The sequence below is a fragment of the Humulus lupulus genome, chromosome 1 (genome assembly GCF_963169125.1).
Source record: "Humulus lupulus chromosome 1, drHumLupu1.1, whole genome shotgun sequence".
NCBI classification, from domain to species: Eukaryota; Viridiplantae; Streptophyta; class Magnoliopsida; order Rosales; family Cannabaceae; genus Humulus; species Humulus lupulus.
The window spans coordinates 16524082-16540469 of NC_084793.1; the positions used below are offsets into that span (position 1 = coordinate 16524082).

Consider the following 16388-nt stretch of genomic DNA (forward strand, 5'->3'; position numbering starts at 1 on the left):
AAACTACAACATATTATAATAAAAAATCTATAAAAACATATAAAAATCTATAAAATCCAAATAAACCAAAAAAATTCAAAATTACTTAAAAACTTAATAAATTAATTAAAAGCTCAAGAATTAAGCAACAATTAGCACATAAAAAGTGGTAAATAACTTTATTTTGTAGAGTTATCACACCCTCAAACTTAATATTTTGCTAGTCCTCGAGCAAAAGGAAAATTAAAAACACACATTTTTTTTATTGGTGATATAAAAATGATTTTCTCAAAAATTGCACAATGAAAATAAATCTCAAAATTTATTATGAATAAAAGTTAAGCTTATGTAATTAATTAAATTGTCAATTTTGCTTTTTTTTTTTAAAAAAAAACAAGTTTTCATTAAAATTATTTTTTACTTCAACTTATAGGAAATAAGAGTATTCTTATCATGAAAAATGTAATTTTTGTTATAAGCAAAATTGACCCAATAATTAAAGACAAAGCTTAAAATTTATTCATATTTTTAAGAGAATTAAATTAAAACTCAATCAAGATTTTTATTATTGAAAATATCACCAATTATTTTTGTAATTTTTATGAAAATGAACAATAATTTTTTTTTAACAAGACAACAAAACAAATAAATATACATATATAAATATTCTTTTTTTTTTTCAAACAAACAAACATAAATAACAACAAAAATTAACACAAAACATAAAAAAATAAAAACAACCCAAAACATAAACACAATAAATCATACACTCCTTAATGATAATAATTATATAAACTCGATACCCCCAAACTTAATTTAAGCATTGTCCTCAATGTGCTAAAAATATAAATATAAATTAAAATTAACAAGAGTTTAGAATAGTCGTACCTCGATATGGTGTATCGCTAAGAGAGTAAAAGATACAACAAACAAAAATTAAATCACACATAAAACAAACAAAACAAATAAAACACAGGTTATCAAGATCAAATAGGAATAAAAGAGCATGGTAAACAGGGTCCTCAAGGAGGATCTCATCCACTTCATTAGTTTTTAATTCTAAAAATAGTTTTAATTTTTGTCCATTAACTTTAAATATATCACCATTTTTAAGATTTTCAATTTCAATAGCTCCATGTGGAAAAACAATACGAACAATGTAAGGACCGAACCACCTAGAGCGTAACTTTCCTGGGAATAAATGCAAACGAGAGTTGTATAAAAGGACTTTTTGACCTGGAGAAAAATATTTTCTCAAAATATTTTTGTCATGTTAAAATTTCATGCGATCCTTATACTTTTTTGAATAGTCATATGCATCATTCCTAATTTCGTCTAGTTCATTTAGTTGAAGCTTTCGTTTCTCACATGCCTTGTCTAAAAAAAAAATTAATTGCTTAATAGCCCAAAAGACTCTATGTTCTAACTCAACAGGTAAGTGACACGCCTTCCCATACACAAGTCTGTAGGGTGACATGCCAATGGGTGTTTTGTATGCGGTACGATATGCCCATAATGCATCAGTGAGTCTTAAGGATCAATCTTTCCTAGTTGGATTCACAGTTTTTTCTAAAATGTGCTTAACTTCCCTATTAGACACTTCAACTTGACCACTAGTTTGTGAGTGATATGGTGTTGAAACTTTATACGTAATGTCATATTGTTTCATCAAATGTTCAAATGGCTTATTACAAAATTGTGTACCGTTATCACTAATGATAGCACGTGGTGAACCGAAACGGGAAAATATATTTTCTTTCAAAAACCGAAGCACAACTTTGTGGTCATTAGTGTGGCATGCAATAGCTTCAACCCATTTAGACACATAATCAACTCCAACAAGAATATAAAGATTACCAAAAGAGTTAGGAAATGGTCCCATAAAATCAATGCCCCAAACATCAAATATGTCAATAATAAGAATAGGATTTAAAGGCATCATGTTTCTTTTAGTTAAACTTCCTAACTTTTGGCAATGTTCACAAGCTTTACAATAAACATATGTATCATGAAAGATAGTAGGCCAATAAAAACAACATTGTAAAACTTTAGCAGTTGTTTTCTTACCACTAAAATGTCCTCCACATGCATGATCGTGACAAAAAGATATGATTTTAGATTGGTCACAATTTGGAATGCATCTTCTAATTATTTGATCAGGGTAGTGTTTAAACTAGTAAGGATCATCCCAAATAAAAATTTTCACCTCAGAATATAATTTAGATTTATCATGCTTAGACCAATGAGATGGTATTTCTTTAGTGACCAAATAATTAACAATATCAGCATACCAAGGCAAGGAAGAAACATGCATCAATTATTCATCAGGAAAAGTTTCAGTGATAGGAGTGGAGTCATGTATAGTTTCAACAACTAGTGTAGATAAATGATCAGCAACAACATTTTTAGATCCTTTTTTATCACGTATTTCTAAGTCGAATTCTTGTAAAAGCAGGATCCAACGGATCAAACGAGACTTAGCATCTTTTTTCGACAAGAGATATTTTAATGCAGCATGATCAGAATAGACAATAATTTTAGACCCTAACAAATAAGATCTAAATTTCTCCAATGCAAAAACAACAGCAAGCAATTCTTTCTCGGTTGTGGAAGCGTCATTTAAAGTTTTGCGAGCATAGTAAATTACATGAGGTATTTTTTCAAGTCTTTGTCCTAAGACAGCACCTATGGCATAATCAGAAGCATCACACATTATTTCAAAAGGTATTTTCCAATCAGGAGGTCGAATAATGGGTGTAGTAGTCAACAAATTTTTTAATTTTTCAAAGGCAACATGGCAATTATTATCAAAGACAAAAACATTTTCTTTTCCAAGTAAATGGCATAAAGGCCGAGAAATTTTGCTAAAGTCTTTTATAAATCTTCTACAAAAACTGGCATGGCCTAAGAATGATCTAATTTCTTTCACAGTTTTAGGTGGTGGAAGTTTTGAAATAAGATCAACTTTTGCTTTATCAACTTCTATTCCCTCAGATGAGATTACATTACCTAAAACAATTCCTTTTCTAACCATAAAATGACATTTTCCCAGTTAAGCACAAGGTTTTTCTCTTTGCAACGAATCAAAACAAGTGAAATATGGTGCAAACATTCATCAAAGGAGGAACCAAACACAGAAAAATAATCCATAAATACTTCAAGAAATCTTTCAACCATGTCAGAAAAAATTGAAATCATACACCTTTGAAAAGTCGCAGGTGCATTGCATAATCCAAAGGGCATGCGACAATATGCAAAAGTTTCGAAAGAGCATGTAAATGTAGTCTTTTCTTGATCTTCTGGGGCAATGTGGATTTGGTTATATCCCAAATACCCATCAAGAAAGCAATAATATGCATGGCCAGCTAATCGTTCAAGCATTTGATCAATAAAAGATAATGGAAAATGGTCTTTTCTAGTAACATTATTCAACTTTCTATAGTCTATGCACACTCTCCACCCCGTTTGTACTCTAGTAGGGATTAATTCGTTTTTTTGTTTTCAATAACTGTGATCCCAGACTTCTTAGGTACAACTTCAACTGGACTAACCCATTGACTATCAGAAATAGGGTAAATGATACCTATGTCTAACAATTTTATGACCTCTTCTCTAACTACTTCTTTCATATTTGGATTTAGCCTTCTTTGACATTCCCGAGAGGTTTTAACATTCTCTTCTAGATGGATTCTATGCATACATATGGATGGGCTAATTCCTTTAATGTCTCCAATGGTCCAACCTATGGCTTCTTTATGTTTTCTAAGGACATCTAACAATTTATCTTCTTGTTCTTTATCTAAGGCGGCTGCTATGATAACATGTAAGGTTTCAGACTCTCCTAGAAAAGCATATTTTAAATTTTTTGGCAAAGGTTTAAGGTCTAACTTTGGAGACTCGAAAACTGATTGAACATGATCTAAGGGTGAAAAAGGTTCAACTTTGGTTTCATTTATGGATATAGGCTCCAGCAAAGAATTCACATCATCATTAGAGTCATCAACATGCAAGTTCATACCAAAGTATTTTTCACAAAAGTCAAGTAAGTCATTTCCATCATTTTCACAAATACTATCTATCATGTTAACTTCACGCACTTCCTCACACTCAACAGATTTAACAACATCAAATACATTCAATTCAACAGTCATATTTCCAAAAGAAAATTTTAAAACACCATTATGACAATTTATGATTGCATTAGATGTAGCTAAGAATGGTCTACCTAAAATGATAGGAATTTGAGCATGCACATTTTCCACAGGTTGAGTATCAAGAACAATGAAGTCAAAAGGAAAATAAAATTTATCAACTTTTATCAAAACATCCTCTATAATGCCTCTAGGAATTTTCACAGAACGATCGACTAATTGAAGAGTTATAGAGGTAGGTTTTAGCTCACCAAGACCAAGTTGCTTATAAACAGAATAAGGCAATAAATTCACACTAGCACCCAAATCAAGTAAAGCTTTGTTAATAAAATGATCACCAATAATGCATGAAATTGTGGGACACCCGGGATCTTTATATTTAACAAGACTCTTATATTGAATAATGGAACTAGCTTGTTCAGTTAAAAACAAATTTTTAGGAACATTAGTGTTTCTTTTAACAGTACAAAGATCCTTTAAAAATTTAGAGTAGGCAGGAATTTGTTTAATGGCAACTAAGAAAGGAATATTGATACTAACTTGTTTAAAAAATTCTAAGATGTCATTATATTGGCCGCCTTTTTTAAATGGAAGTAATCTTTGTGGGAATGGGGCTTTTGGAATGAAAGGATGGATTGGAGTTTCCTTGTTTGAAAAGTCATTGGCATTAGAACTAGAAGGCTGACTCTTTTTTTTTTTTTCGTTTTCAACCTCGGGTATGTAATCGGGTTTGACAATGTTCTTTCCGGACCTAAGAGTTGAAATTGATTTGACTTCTCCATTATGACTAGACTTTCCTATCCCATATTGACCTTTTGGATTAGGGATAGGTTGACTAGGGAATGTTCCTTTTTCTCTATCAGCTAAATCAGTGGCGAGTTGTCCTACTTGTGTCTCGAGTTTCGTAATTGATTGAGATTGATTTTGTAGGATTTTTTGAGTGGATTGCATAAATTGTTGTAAGGTATCTTCTAAGGAGGGTTTCATTTGTTGAGGATATGGTTGATTTTGTGGGGCATGAGTTTGGTTTTGTGTGTTGTATTGGTGCCCTTGATTCATTTGGGGTTGGTTTTGTCTCCATGAAAAATTTGGATGGTTTCTCCAATTTGGATTGTAGGTGGATGAAAATGGGCTATCATTTGGTTTCCCATAAGAATGAAGAGCATTGGCCTCCTCAGAAAAGGCTTCTTGGTAGGAAGGACATGATTGGGCATTATGGAAAGGACTAGAACATATAGAACAAACATCTTTTCTTGGTTGTATTGGAGAGTTTATAGTTTGGCTTATGGCTAAAGCTTCTACTTTTCTCGCTAATTTATCTAAGGATGTTCTTAAGTCTAATTCTTCTTTTACTTCATACCTTCCTCCTCTTTTTGGTGAATTAGTTGACCTAGACCTAGGATCAAAATAATTCCATTGTTGTGAATTGACAGATAAATCTTCAAGGGCGTCCCACGCCTCTTGTCCTTGAAATTTTAAAATTTTTCCAATATGCATAGATTGAATCATTTGACGATTAGAGGGAGTCAAACCATCATAAAAATATTTTACAAGTATCCATTTTTAAAAACCATGATGAGGACATTTTAATTATAAATCTTTAAATCTTTCTCAACATTCATAAAACTCTTCATTATCTTTTTGAAAAAACTCGGAGATTTCTCTCCTTAGACTATCAATTTTAGACATAGGAAAAAATTTCAGCAAGAATTTATTAGAAAGTTGATCCCATGTAGTTATAGACCTGTGGGAAGGGAATTTAACCAAGCTTTTGATTTGTCTTTTAATGAAAAAGGAAACAATCTTAGTTTGACCGACTCATCAGAATTTTTTTGAAATTTAAATGTTGAGCAAATTTCTAAGAAATCTTTGACATGCATGTAAGGATCCTCTCTATCTAACCCATAAAAAGATGGCAACAATTGAATGATTGCTGGTTTAAGCTCAAAATGAGTAGCAGAAGTTGTAGGTAAAATAATGCATGAAGGAGCATTAGATGAAATAGGTGCAAAATATTCAAGCAAAGTTTTTTCAGGCACAACATTTTCATCAACAGGATTAGCAATAGGTTCCATGATGCTCAAATTTTTACTAACACTTTCAATTTCAAACAAAGATAAACATCTTTTTACTAATCGCTTTTTAGAGTTACGTTCCCAATGATGCATACAATTTTCACAAACAAGGCAACAAGGATAATCTCAAACAAGCAATTTTCTGATGTGGAAGATCAGTTAAAACCGCAACCACATAGCATACTTATAATTTTTAGAGATTGCACAACAATATAATTCTTATGGTTTACTTGTCCCCAGGCCTATTTGATTCCACTTACTCACGCACTAATAACAACTCCCTGAGGTTAATTAGTAGAGGCGGATTGGGAATTTTGTTCAAATTTCCTTTAAGCAAAAATTGCTTATGGTGAAAGGACAAGATTTAGGTTTTTTTTTTCAAGTATTTTTCACAATTATAGAATAATATGATAAAATGTAAAGAAAAATAAGGCAAAATTAAATAAGACTAAAATTTAGGCAAGAGTAGGGAGGCATGCTAGCATGCCATCAACCATAACAAAATTAAGGTAAAAATTAGAAGGCACAAGTGCCATACTCTATAACATAAGATAAAAGACTAGGAGGCAAAATTACCACCAACTAGCTAGGAGGCAAAATTGCCATCAACTAGTAACTTGTGGAAATTAAATAAAATAAAAATTACAACAAGATAAATAAATAAAATTATAACAAAATTAGGAGGCACAAGTGCCATCAACTAAAAAAATTAAAAAGATGGATATATATATAAGTAAGTTTTTTTGTATGGGTGGTAGAACCGTCCCAAATTTTCTTTTTATCTTTTTTTTTTTAGTTTTTATAGATATATATTTTTTTAGTTTTTTTTAAGTGCAAAAAATTAAAATAACTTATAGAAGAATTCACTAACCTTGAGATAAATTTCGTTTCTTTTTTCTTGCAACTCCCCGGAAACAACGCCAAAAACTTGATGGACCCAAAACGGGTATGTTTTAAAAATTTATACTCGCAAGCGCACGAATCGTATATGGAATATAGTGTTCGTGTAAGCACGAGATCGAACCCAAAGGAGTTGTCTAAAATAAAAAAGAAAACTACTTTAAATCAAAAGTAATAAATTCTAACCTAGCTCCAAAGATTGATGAGTTTTAATGTTATGAACATAAAATAAAAGATTGAAAAATAAAGCTATTTAAGATAATAAAAATAAACCAATAATGATTTGAAAATAAGTGTTAAAAGAAAAGATTATTAAGATACTAGAATCCACAAAATGTAAGTTTAATAATATTTATTAGTATATTGATTCCCAAGTTTTAGTGGTAGTTAAAATAATTCAAACTGTCATTTTCCAAATATATTTATAATTTTAAGCACAAATTACTTCTAAGAAGATAGGATTTTTCTTCACTTTTCAAAATTATAATTTCAAAGCATTTAGTGTAAATCAATCTAATGAAATAACAAATAAATCAGTGAACATTATTTATAAGGCAAAATATAATATTTTTGTTCTAAGCATAGATGTGTGCAATTTAATGACACATCTTACACAAAGAATATTATGTTTTTGCAAAATGAAGAACAAAGTGTATATTATCTAACAATCCAAAATATGAGATATTAAAGATGAAAGACATCTATGAAGAAGAAAAATCCATAAACTTGTTGCATTACAAGGGATATCAACATACAACATAAATATTACCTAGTTACAAGTTGCTTCATCATGATCTTAATAATCTTATGAAAAAGATTAGAAGCACATAACTAGAGTAGAAATTACAAAATAAATGACATACATACTTGCAAAATGCTCTTGAAAAACTCAAAATGGAAGAGAGAATGGTAGAGAGAAAATGGGAGAAAAGAAGATGGTAACCATAAATTAAGCACCCTAAAATGGTCTTAAAATTTCATATTTATAGCCAAAATGAGATTATTAAAATAATCAACTTAAATTGATTAAATTAATCAAATAAAATAAATATGGTATGTAGAGGTAAATTATAGAGTGTAATGATGATGTTGTGGTGAAAATGTGTGGAAAAGTGGGTAAAAAGTTGGCATTTTGGACATAGGGGACAAAAGGTACAAGTGATGGGCTCAAGGGACTTGGCAGCTGGCTGGTGTGGGCTTTGGTTGAGTTTGGCTGGCAGGCGGACTGTGGCAGCAGCTGGGTGAAGGAGTTGGAGCATGCCTGTGTGGTTCGTTGGGAGGCATTGGCTGAAGGAGTGCTGGCGAGTGCTGAGGTTGGGCCTGGCTGAGGGTTGAAGCTTGGGAAGCTGCTGGAGGAACGTGGAGTGCAGCTAGGTTTGGGCTTGGAGGTGTGAGGTGGGCCCAGGTGGGGCAGAGATGCAGCAATGGCAGGCGGGCTGGGCCTTGGTGAGCTTTTGCTTGCTTATGGCATTTTAAAAATGCCATTTTTCCTTGTTTTTTCACACAAAAATGCTACTTTTTTTCATCATTTTCCTTGCTTTTTTAGAGCATAAAATACAACAAATTCCCTATAAAACAAACATAAATTAAATTAAAACTAAATATTTTCAATAATAAAATATACAACAAAAGTTCCATGAAAATATTAATTAAAACTTAATTTACTTTAACTTTTAAGCTTAAAATTGCATCTTTTTACTCCTAATTTAACAATATTAATTTTAAATAATTAAACTACAACATATTATAATAAAAAATCTATAAAAACATATAAAAATCTATAAAATCCAAATAAACCAAAAAAATTCAAAATTACTTAAAAACTTAATAAATTAATTAAAAACTCAATAATTAAGCAACAATTAGCACATAAAAAGTGGTAAAATAACTCTATTTTGTAGAGTTATCATTGCTCGTCCGCTAAGCGACCTCCTAGCTAAAGATGTTTCTTTTGAGTGGACACCTAAGTGTGAGGAATCATTCCGAACGCTTGTAAATTCACTCACTTCCGCTCCTATCATTCAGTCACCCGATTGGAGTCTTCCTTTCGAGATCATGTGTGATGCCAACAACTTTGTTGTGGGAGCTGTGTTAGGACAACGAAGAGAGGAGAAACCCTTTGTTGTCTACTATGCAAGACGAACTCTCAATAGTGCTCAAATGAACTATTCCACTACTGAAAAAGAGTTGTTGTTCGTCATCTTTGCTCTTGAAAAATTCCAATCTTATTTGATTGGATCACCTATTACAATCTTCACAGATCACTCCACCTTGAAATTTTTTTTTTCCAAAAAGGATGCTAAGGCACGACTAATACGGTTGATCCTTCTTTTGCAAGAATTTGACATAATGATCAAAGACAAGAAAGGTGTTGAAAATGTCATCGTGGGCCACTTGTCCTAACTTGAATTCAGTGATCCCACTGATGGTTCACCTATTCATGAAGATTTCCTGGATGAACAGTTACTTTCTGTTACTAAGTTACTGTGGTATGCTCACATTGTAAACTACTTAGCAACAAGTGAACTCTCATCTGAATGGAGTTCACAAGACAAACGCAAATTTCTGGTCGAGGTGCGCAATTTCTTTTGGGATGACCCATACTTATTCAAGTATTGCCTCAACCAAATCATGCAAAGATGCATCCACGATGATGAGGTGTCTAGTGTGCTAAATTTGTGTCACAATGATGCTTGTGGTGGTCACTTTTCTGTGAAGAAAACCGATGCAAAAATCTTACAATGCGGTCTTTACTGGCCCAATATGTTCAGAGACACCAATGATTTCTGTCGTTCTTGTGTAAGGTGCCAAAAGTTAGGTTCCTTATCTCGTCGACACATGATGCCCTTGAACCCAATTCTTGTTATCGAAATATTTGATTGTTGGGGGATAGACTTTATGGGACCATTTCCACCTCCTTTTGGCTACCTTTACATTCTTCTCGCTGTGGATTATGTTTCCAAATGGGTCGAGGCTATACCATGTCGAACCAATGATAACGCTACAATTGTCAAATTCTTGAAAGAAAATGTGTTATCAAAGTTCGATACTCCTCGCGCTATCATCAGTGATCAAGGCTCTCATTTTTGCAACAGATCTTTTGAAGCTCTTATGCGCAAGAACGGTGTACTTCATAAGGTTGCAAATGCCTTTCATCCACAAACTGATGGTCAAGTTGAGTTAGCCAATAGGAAGATAAAACATATTCTGGAAAAGACGGTAAATCCTGACCGCAAAGATTGGTCTACACGTCTTCTAGACGCTCTTTGGGCATACCGCACTACATTCAAATCCCCTCTTGGGATGTCTCCCCATCGGCTCGTCTTTGGAAAGCCTGTCATTTACCTGTAGAGCTCGAGCATAAAGCGTATTGGGCTATCAAAGCCCTAAACTTTGATCGGAATGCCGCAGGTATCAATCGCAAACTTCAATTATCTGAAATTGAGGAGTTGAGAAACGATGCATATGACAATTCCAGGATTTATAAAGCAAAATTGAAAATCACTCACGATAAACAAATCCTGCGAAAACACTTTGAGCCAAATCAGAAAGTGCATCTGTATGATTCTCGCTTGCACTTGCACCCTGGTAAACTATGATCACGATGGACTGGTTCATTTGTAGTGAAGCAAGTATTTCCCAACGATTCTGTTGAGGTGGAGGACCCAACCGATGGGAGAATTTTTCAAGTCAATGGCCAAAAACTGAAGCATTACATTGAGAGTATGAGTCATGTTGAAGAGGTCCTTCTTAAGGACCCAATCTATACACTCTTAAGTTCTAAATGATTTGTTTGTCTGTTTTTTTTTTTTTGTCTTTCTTTTATTTTTGTATGTTTTTCTTGTATTTTGTTTGTTTTGGGGTATTGTTATCAGGCTATTTACGCTCACGCCTCATGGACATGGTCATCATCCAGGTGTTCTATTTCCTTACCTTTTTCATTGATTATTCATTTTGACATTGAGGACACTGTCTGATTTTTGGTTGGGGGTGGTGAGCATTCATTTGGAAAATCTTATTGTTGTGTCATTAGCATTCATTTGGAAAACATTATTGTCTTGTTGAATTTTTAAGTCAAATTTTCTCAAAATTATCCAAGCGTGAGTATAACTTGTTGGTTTGAGTCAGTTCTTACCATATTTAGCTATTAAGAAGTGATTTTCAGAGTTCTTTTGTGCACTTTCCAAACATGTGATAAATTGGTTGTTAACACAAATAGTTGAGAGAAATTTCAAGTTTAATTTTTTTCATTTCTTGGTGAGTTGTGAGAGTTGAGAAAACAACATTTTGAACTTTTATTGATCATTTGAGTTGGTAAAGCCACATCTTTGGAATTTAAAACATGACATTTACTAGAGGGATGTTTTTCATATAAGAATGAGTCTTTGTAATAAAGTTTAAATATGTGTTCTATTTATTTTATTTGTAATTTCCTTTTATTTTTGTGTTGCCTCTTGTAAAAAAAATAATAAAAAAAAGAAATAAAAAAATGGAAAACAATGATGAAAAAAAAGAAAAAGAAAAGAAAAAAAAGTTGAAAAAAATGAAAAAAAAAATAGAGAACAAGAGCAACACTTTCCTTTATTATTTTTGTAGTTGTTGAAAAAAAAAACAAAAATCTTTCTAGTATTAATTTTTTTGTTTTGTGCAATTGTAAAAATATATATTATTATTAATAGTTTCATTTTCTTATTTATCATTTCGAGTTAGTTGTCATTTTATTTTTTAGCTTTCTCATGTAAATCCCAAAGGTTGTTTGTCATTTGAATTCCAGTAAGTTGATATGCCTATCTTGTGATCAATACTTGTTCAAATTGCTTGTCCTAAAAAGTTTATCTTTTCTCATTTGAGCGTAAACTGTTACATTTCCAAATCCAAGAGTGCAATCATTCCCATACAAATACTTTCAATGCCCATGAGGAATTTGGAGTTGAGACCTTTATACTTTTGAGATTTTTCGATACTATTTGTGTTATGACTTGCGATAAAAAGAATATAGTTTGGTGCGCACACACACAACTCTGGAATCGCAACTGAAGTAGTTTAGGTAGTAATTTTTGACTTTTTGCTGATACTTTGAAAATGCTTAGATGATTTTGTTTGGTTTGACTTGATTATTCAACTTGATAATTTTATTTTTCGCTTGAATTGCTAGGGACTAGCAATAAGCTAGTTGGGGGTTGTGCTTAGTGGTGAAAAATACACATTTATTGATTTTAATAGTCAAAATAAATTAAGTTTTAATTAATATTTTCATGAAATTAATATGATTTATTTTATAAATGTAAATATTTGATTATGATTTAATTTATTGTTATTTTGTAGGAATTAAAGTTGCATTTTGGCATAAAGAAAAAGAAAAAAGAAAGAATCAAAACAGGAAAAAAAAAAGTTGAAAAAATGGCATTTTTTAAGGGAATTATGCCCAAAATGAGCCCAAACAAGCCCAAGTCCAAGCTTGCCACCACCTGGACACGTGGCGCACCTCTATTGGCTGCACTTGGTCAACACTTTTAGCCACCTTTCAACCCAATTTTTGTGGGTTTTGGGAAGTCTAGACATATTAGTCTAAGACATGGATAGGTAAGAAAATTGATTCAAAGAGGAGTCATCTCAATATCCTATGTGAGAACAAGTGAAAATCTGGCGGATCCTTTCACTAACCACTAACGAGGGATTTAGTGGCTGTATCATCTCGAGGGATGGGACTCAAACTCCCTAAAGAGATTCACGATTGATGGTAACCTATCTTAACACTAGTTATTCAACTAGTGTTAGGTTCAATAGGTAACAACAAGTCAATCAAGTGAATATTAGTTATACTCAAAACAAGTCCCATCTGAGATATTGAGTACTTGTGTGCTACCAAGTTGAGGGTTAAAACCGAAATGTTTTTTAATAGGATTCAGTCTTGTGAAGACAAGTATTTCGGTAACAAAATATTGTAAGAATTCAACCTATATGGACCTAGGGGTGGTGCCGCCTCTCATGAGAATTGGGAGTATTCTCAAGAACGTCCATGAATGGAAAGTGCACATGGCCATTAACGGTGCAAAGCGAGACAAAGAGGTCTCAAGTGAACATCGCAAAGGTGTGTGTGTTATCACCGATTTGTTATCATGAAAAGATGGTTCATTGCCTAGTGCAACCAAATTTTCGACAAATTTTGTGATAATTATACTATAGTAAAGTTCAAGTTGAAAAACACTTTGCTTTAGGCACTAATGCAATGACTCCTATAAGAGAGAGTTCTTATTTAATCAAGTGGGGGATATGTTATATTTTAAAATATAATGATTAATTAAATAAGTGTTACAATAGATAACTATTTAATCTAGTGGAGGAATATTATATTATTTTATAATATAATGTAATATTATATTATATTATAATGTAATAGATTAAATAAGTGTGACAAAGAGTGTCACATTGTTATCCAAAAAGCAGGCATGGGTGACGTGGCAAACGTTTTTAACACGTGGTTGACACCTGGCAGAAGTTATGTTCGACCATCGACCAGTGAGATTCCCCTGACGTAACATTTGAAGCTTATATACGACCAGCCTGGTCGTATACTCCATATATTTTGAGATAATCTTGTACAATTGTAATCATATCCGAGATTATCTCCCATGATCCACAATGATCCGATTATTTAGGAAAGAAAATATTTGTAACTAATTTGTGTAATCCTCCTTGAGCCTATAAATAAAGAGAAATAGCTCAAGGAAGGGACTTTTGGTCGATTTAAGTTTATACTTACAAGAGAATTAGAGCTATTATCTTACAATTTATTATTCATCTCTCTCAGGTCTGCGAAACTCGGAGAACCCTAGTTCTTTGATCACTCATTTGAGAACTAATACCAATAATAACTTAAGTGGGCGTAGGTCATTACCAATTCGTGGGGCCGAACCACTATAATTTGTTGTGTCGTTTACTATTTTTTCCATTAGATCTATTTCAACACCCTCATTCACATCAAGCATTTGACTCCGTGTCAGTTGACCAAATCGAGGGTCAACATTCTGGTGCTTTCATTGAGAGCTTGAGACGAGATCGTTGAAGCATTAATGGCAAAAACAACAAAGAAGACCGTGCAGGCGGATGGCGCTGCACCATCTCAACCTCCTCCTCCAAACATGGCCGAAAATGAGCCACACTTGGAATTTGATGAGGAGGAATTGGACTCCGAAACGCTGAAAAATACCCTGGTGGTATTGCAAGATGAATTGGCCAATCTGAGGGCCAGTCAAGAAAGTGCTGCGGAGATTATGGCATGACAACAGCAAGAGATAGAGCGTCAGCGCCAAGAGCTAAGCGAAAGATAGGCAGAGATGGAGCATCGTCAGAGGGACGCCATGGCAGCCCTCGAAACAGCCCTGCAGTTGGCTAGGAATCAGGCTGCACCTGCCTCACAGCCTGATCAACCCTCGAATGGGCCTCCTCAAAGGGGTCCCAATCCTAGCCCTCCGATCCAGCCAACGAGCCCTCAAAGGCCCGAGCAGCCACCAATGCCTCATGATGATGTCCCACCAAGGGATCCTGAGATGCAACCCCATAGTCCTAGACGCCATGGGGGGTGAAGAGTCGAACCCACCGAGCAGAGGACAGCGCCCTTCTGGCAACAGAAGGAACTCGGAGATAAGCTATGCGGTCAGGGGCCCCCCACGGAACGATAATGCACGGGGACCTACCGACCAGCGCAGGCCTCCCCCTAATGCTCGGGAAGTTCCAACCCGAGGAGGCAACCGAGGGGACAGTCGGTCCCACCATAGCCAATCGAGGTTCAGAGATGGCCATGATTACAATGAGGACTCAGGCAGAGGGAATACTGGTCGGAGGAATGAAGAGAGAGGTGGAGGCAGAAGCCCACCACCTAGAGAAGAGCAACAAGCAAGACGTAACGCTGGGGGGTAACCCAGACAAAACAACGTCTTTAACCGACTCGGAGAAAGCGAGCAACGGCGAAGAGATGAAGACTTAAGGGATGTACTCAACGATCGCTGGGAACGGCACAACGAGTACATTCCCCCGGCAACAGAGGCACCGGCGATCCCTGAAGCCGTGCAAGCCCAGATAGATGCCCTGAACCAAGAAGTGCAACAGCTAGCGGGGGAAGAACGTCTCACATCGAGTACGACAGGAGAAGAGGCACTCCTTTCATTCAGAGGATAGCTGTGGCAGAGACTCCCAGTAAGTTTAAGATTCCTACACTTCCGAACTTTGATGGGTATGGTGACTCGGTATCTCATGTCAACAATTTTGAGATACAGATGAACATTCAGAAAGTCCGAAGACGCTCGATGCAGTATCTTCCCTGCAATACTTTCTGATGCTGCACATGAGTGGTTTTTTAAATTCCCTCCTGCAAGTATTGTATCTTGGGAGATGTTCGTAAATGAGTTTTACAGACAGTTCTATGCGGGTCGTATGCACCCAACTGAGGCAAACCAGCTGGTTGAGATACGTCAGCAAGAAGGAGAACCACTAAAAGATTACGTCTAGTGTTTTATGCGAGCAGCCGCTGGAGGCAAAACAGTGGGAGATGAAGGCAAAATGATGGCCGTAACTATAGGAGTAAGGCGTCGTACGCCTCTGTGGAGTAGCCTCAGGAAGCATGGGGTTAAGACTACCCAAGAATTCTTGGATTGAACTGATCGATACATCAAGCTCGAAGATACCATTGCCAGCGAGGGAAAAACCCCAGGCAAAGATAAGGGGACTGAAGACCCCGCCAAAGCCGCCAATGGATCAAAACCCAACGGCAACGGTAAAGGCAACGGGAACGGCAATGGCAACGACAAAAATGGGGGGAAGAGACCCCATAATGAACCTTCTACCTCTGAGAATAAGCGAGCTAAGGGCAACTGTTATAAGCCACGGTTCACTAACTACACTGCCCTTGTTGAGTCTCGAGCAGAGGTGTATAAGGCAACGAGTTCCAGTTCTGCCATTCGAAAGTGTTGACCGCGTTTTTGGCCAACAACGTGAGAACGTCAAAAATGACAAACCTTCAAGAGAAATAAAACGACACAGACGGTTTTTTAACAGAAAGTAAATAACACAGCAATTTTTATAGTGGTTCAGCCCCAATATGTTGATAATAGCCTAATCCACTTAGAGTTGTGATTTATAGATCTGTACTCAAGATCATATGAACTGAGCCAACTGAGTTTCTTCAGTACAAAATACAAGAATTTTTCTAGATACAAGCACTTTCTCTCTCTAGAAAACTCAGACCCAAAATTTCCCAAAAGTTTCAAAAGAAGGAGAGAGCCAT

General features: G+C 34.8%; 1 non-coding gene across 1 annotated transcript; it reads left to right on the forward strand.

Annotated features, from left to right (window-relative positions):
• Positions 1–5697: 5697 nt before the first annotated feature.
• Positions 5698–5804, forward strand: LOC133813539 (small nucleolar RNA R71). Its single transcript, XR_009884548.1, has one exon. It is a non-coding gene; the product is annotated as a small nucleolar RNA R71 (small nucleolar RNA).
• Positions 5805–16388: the final 10584 nt, after the last annotated feature.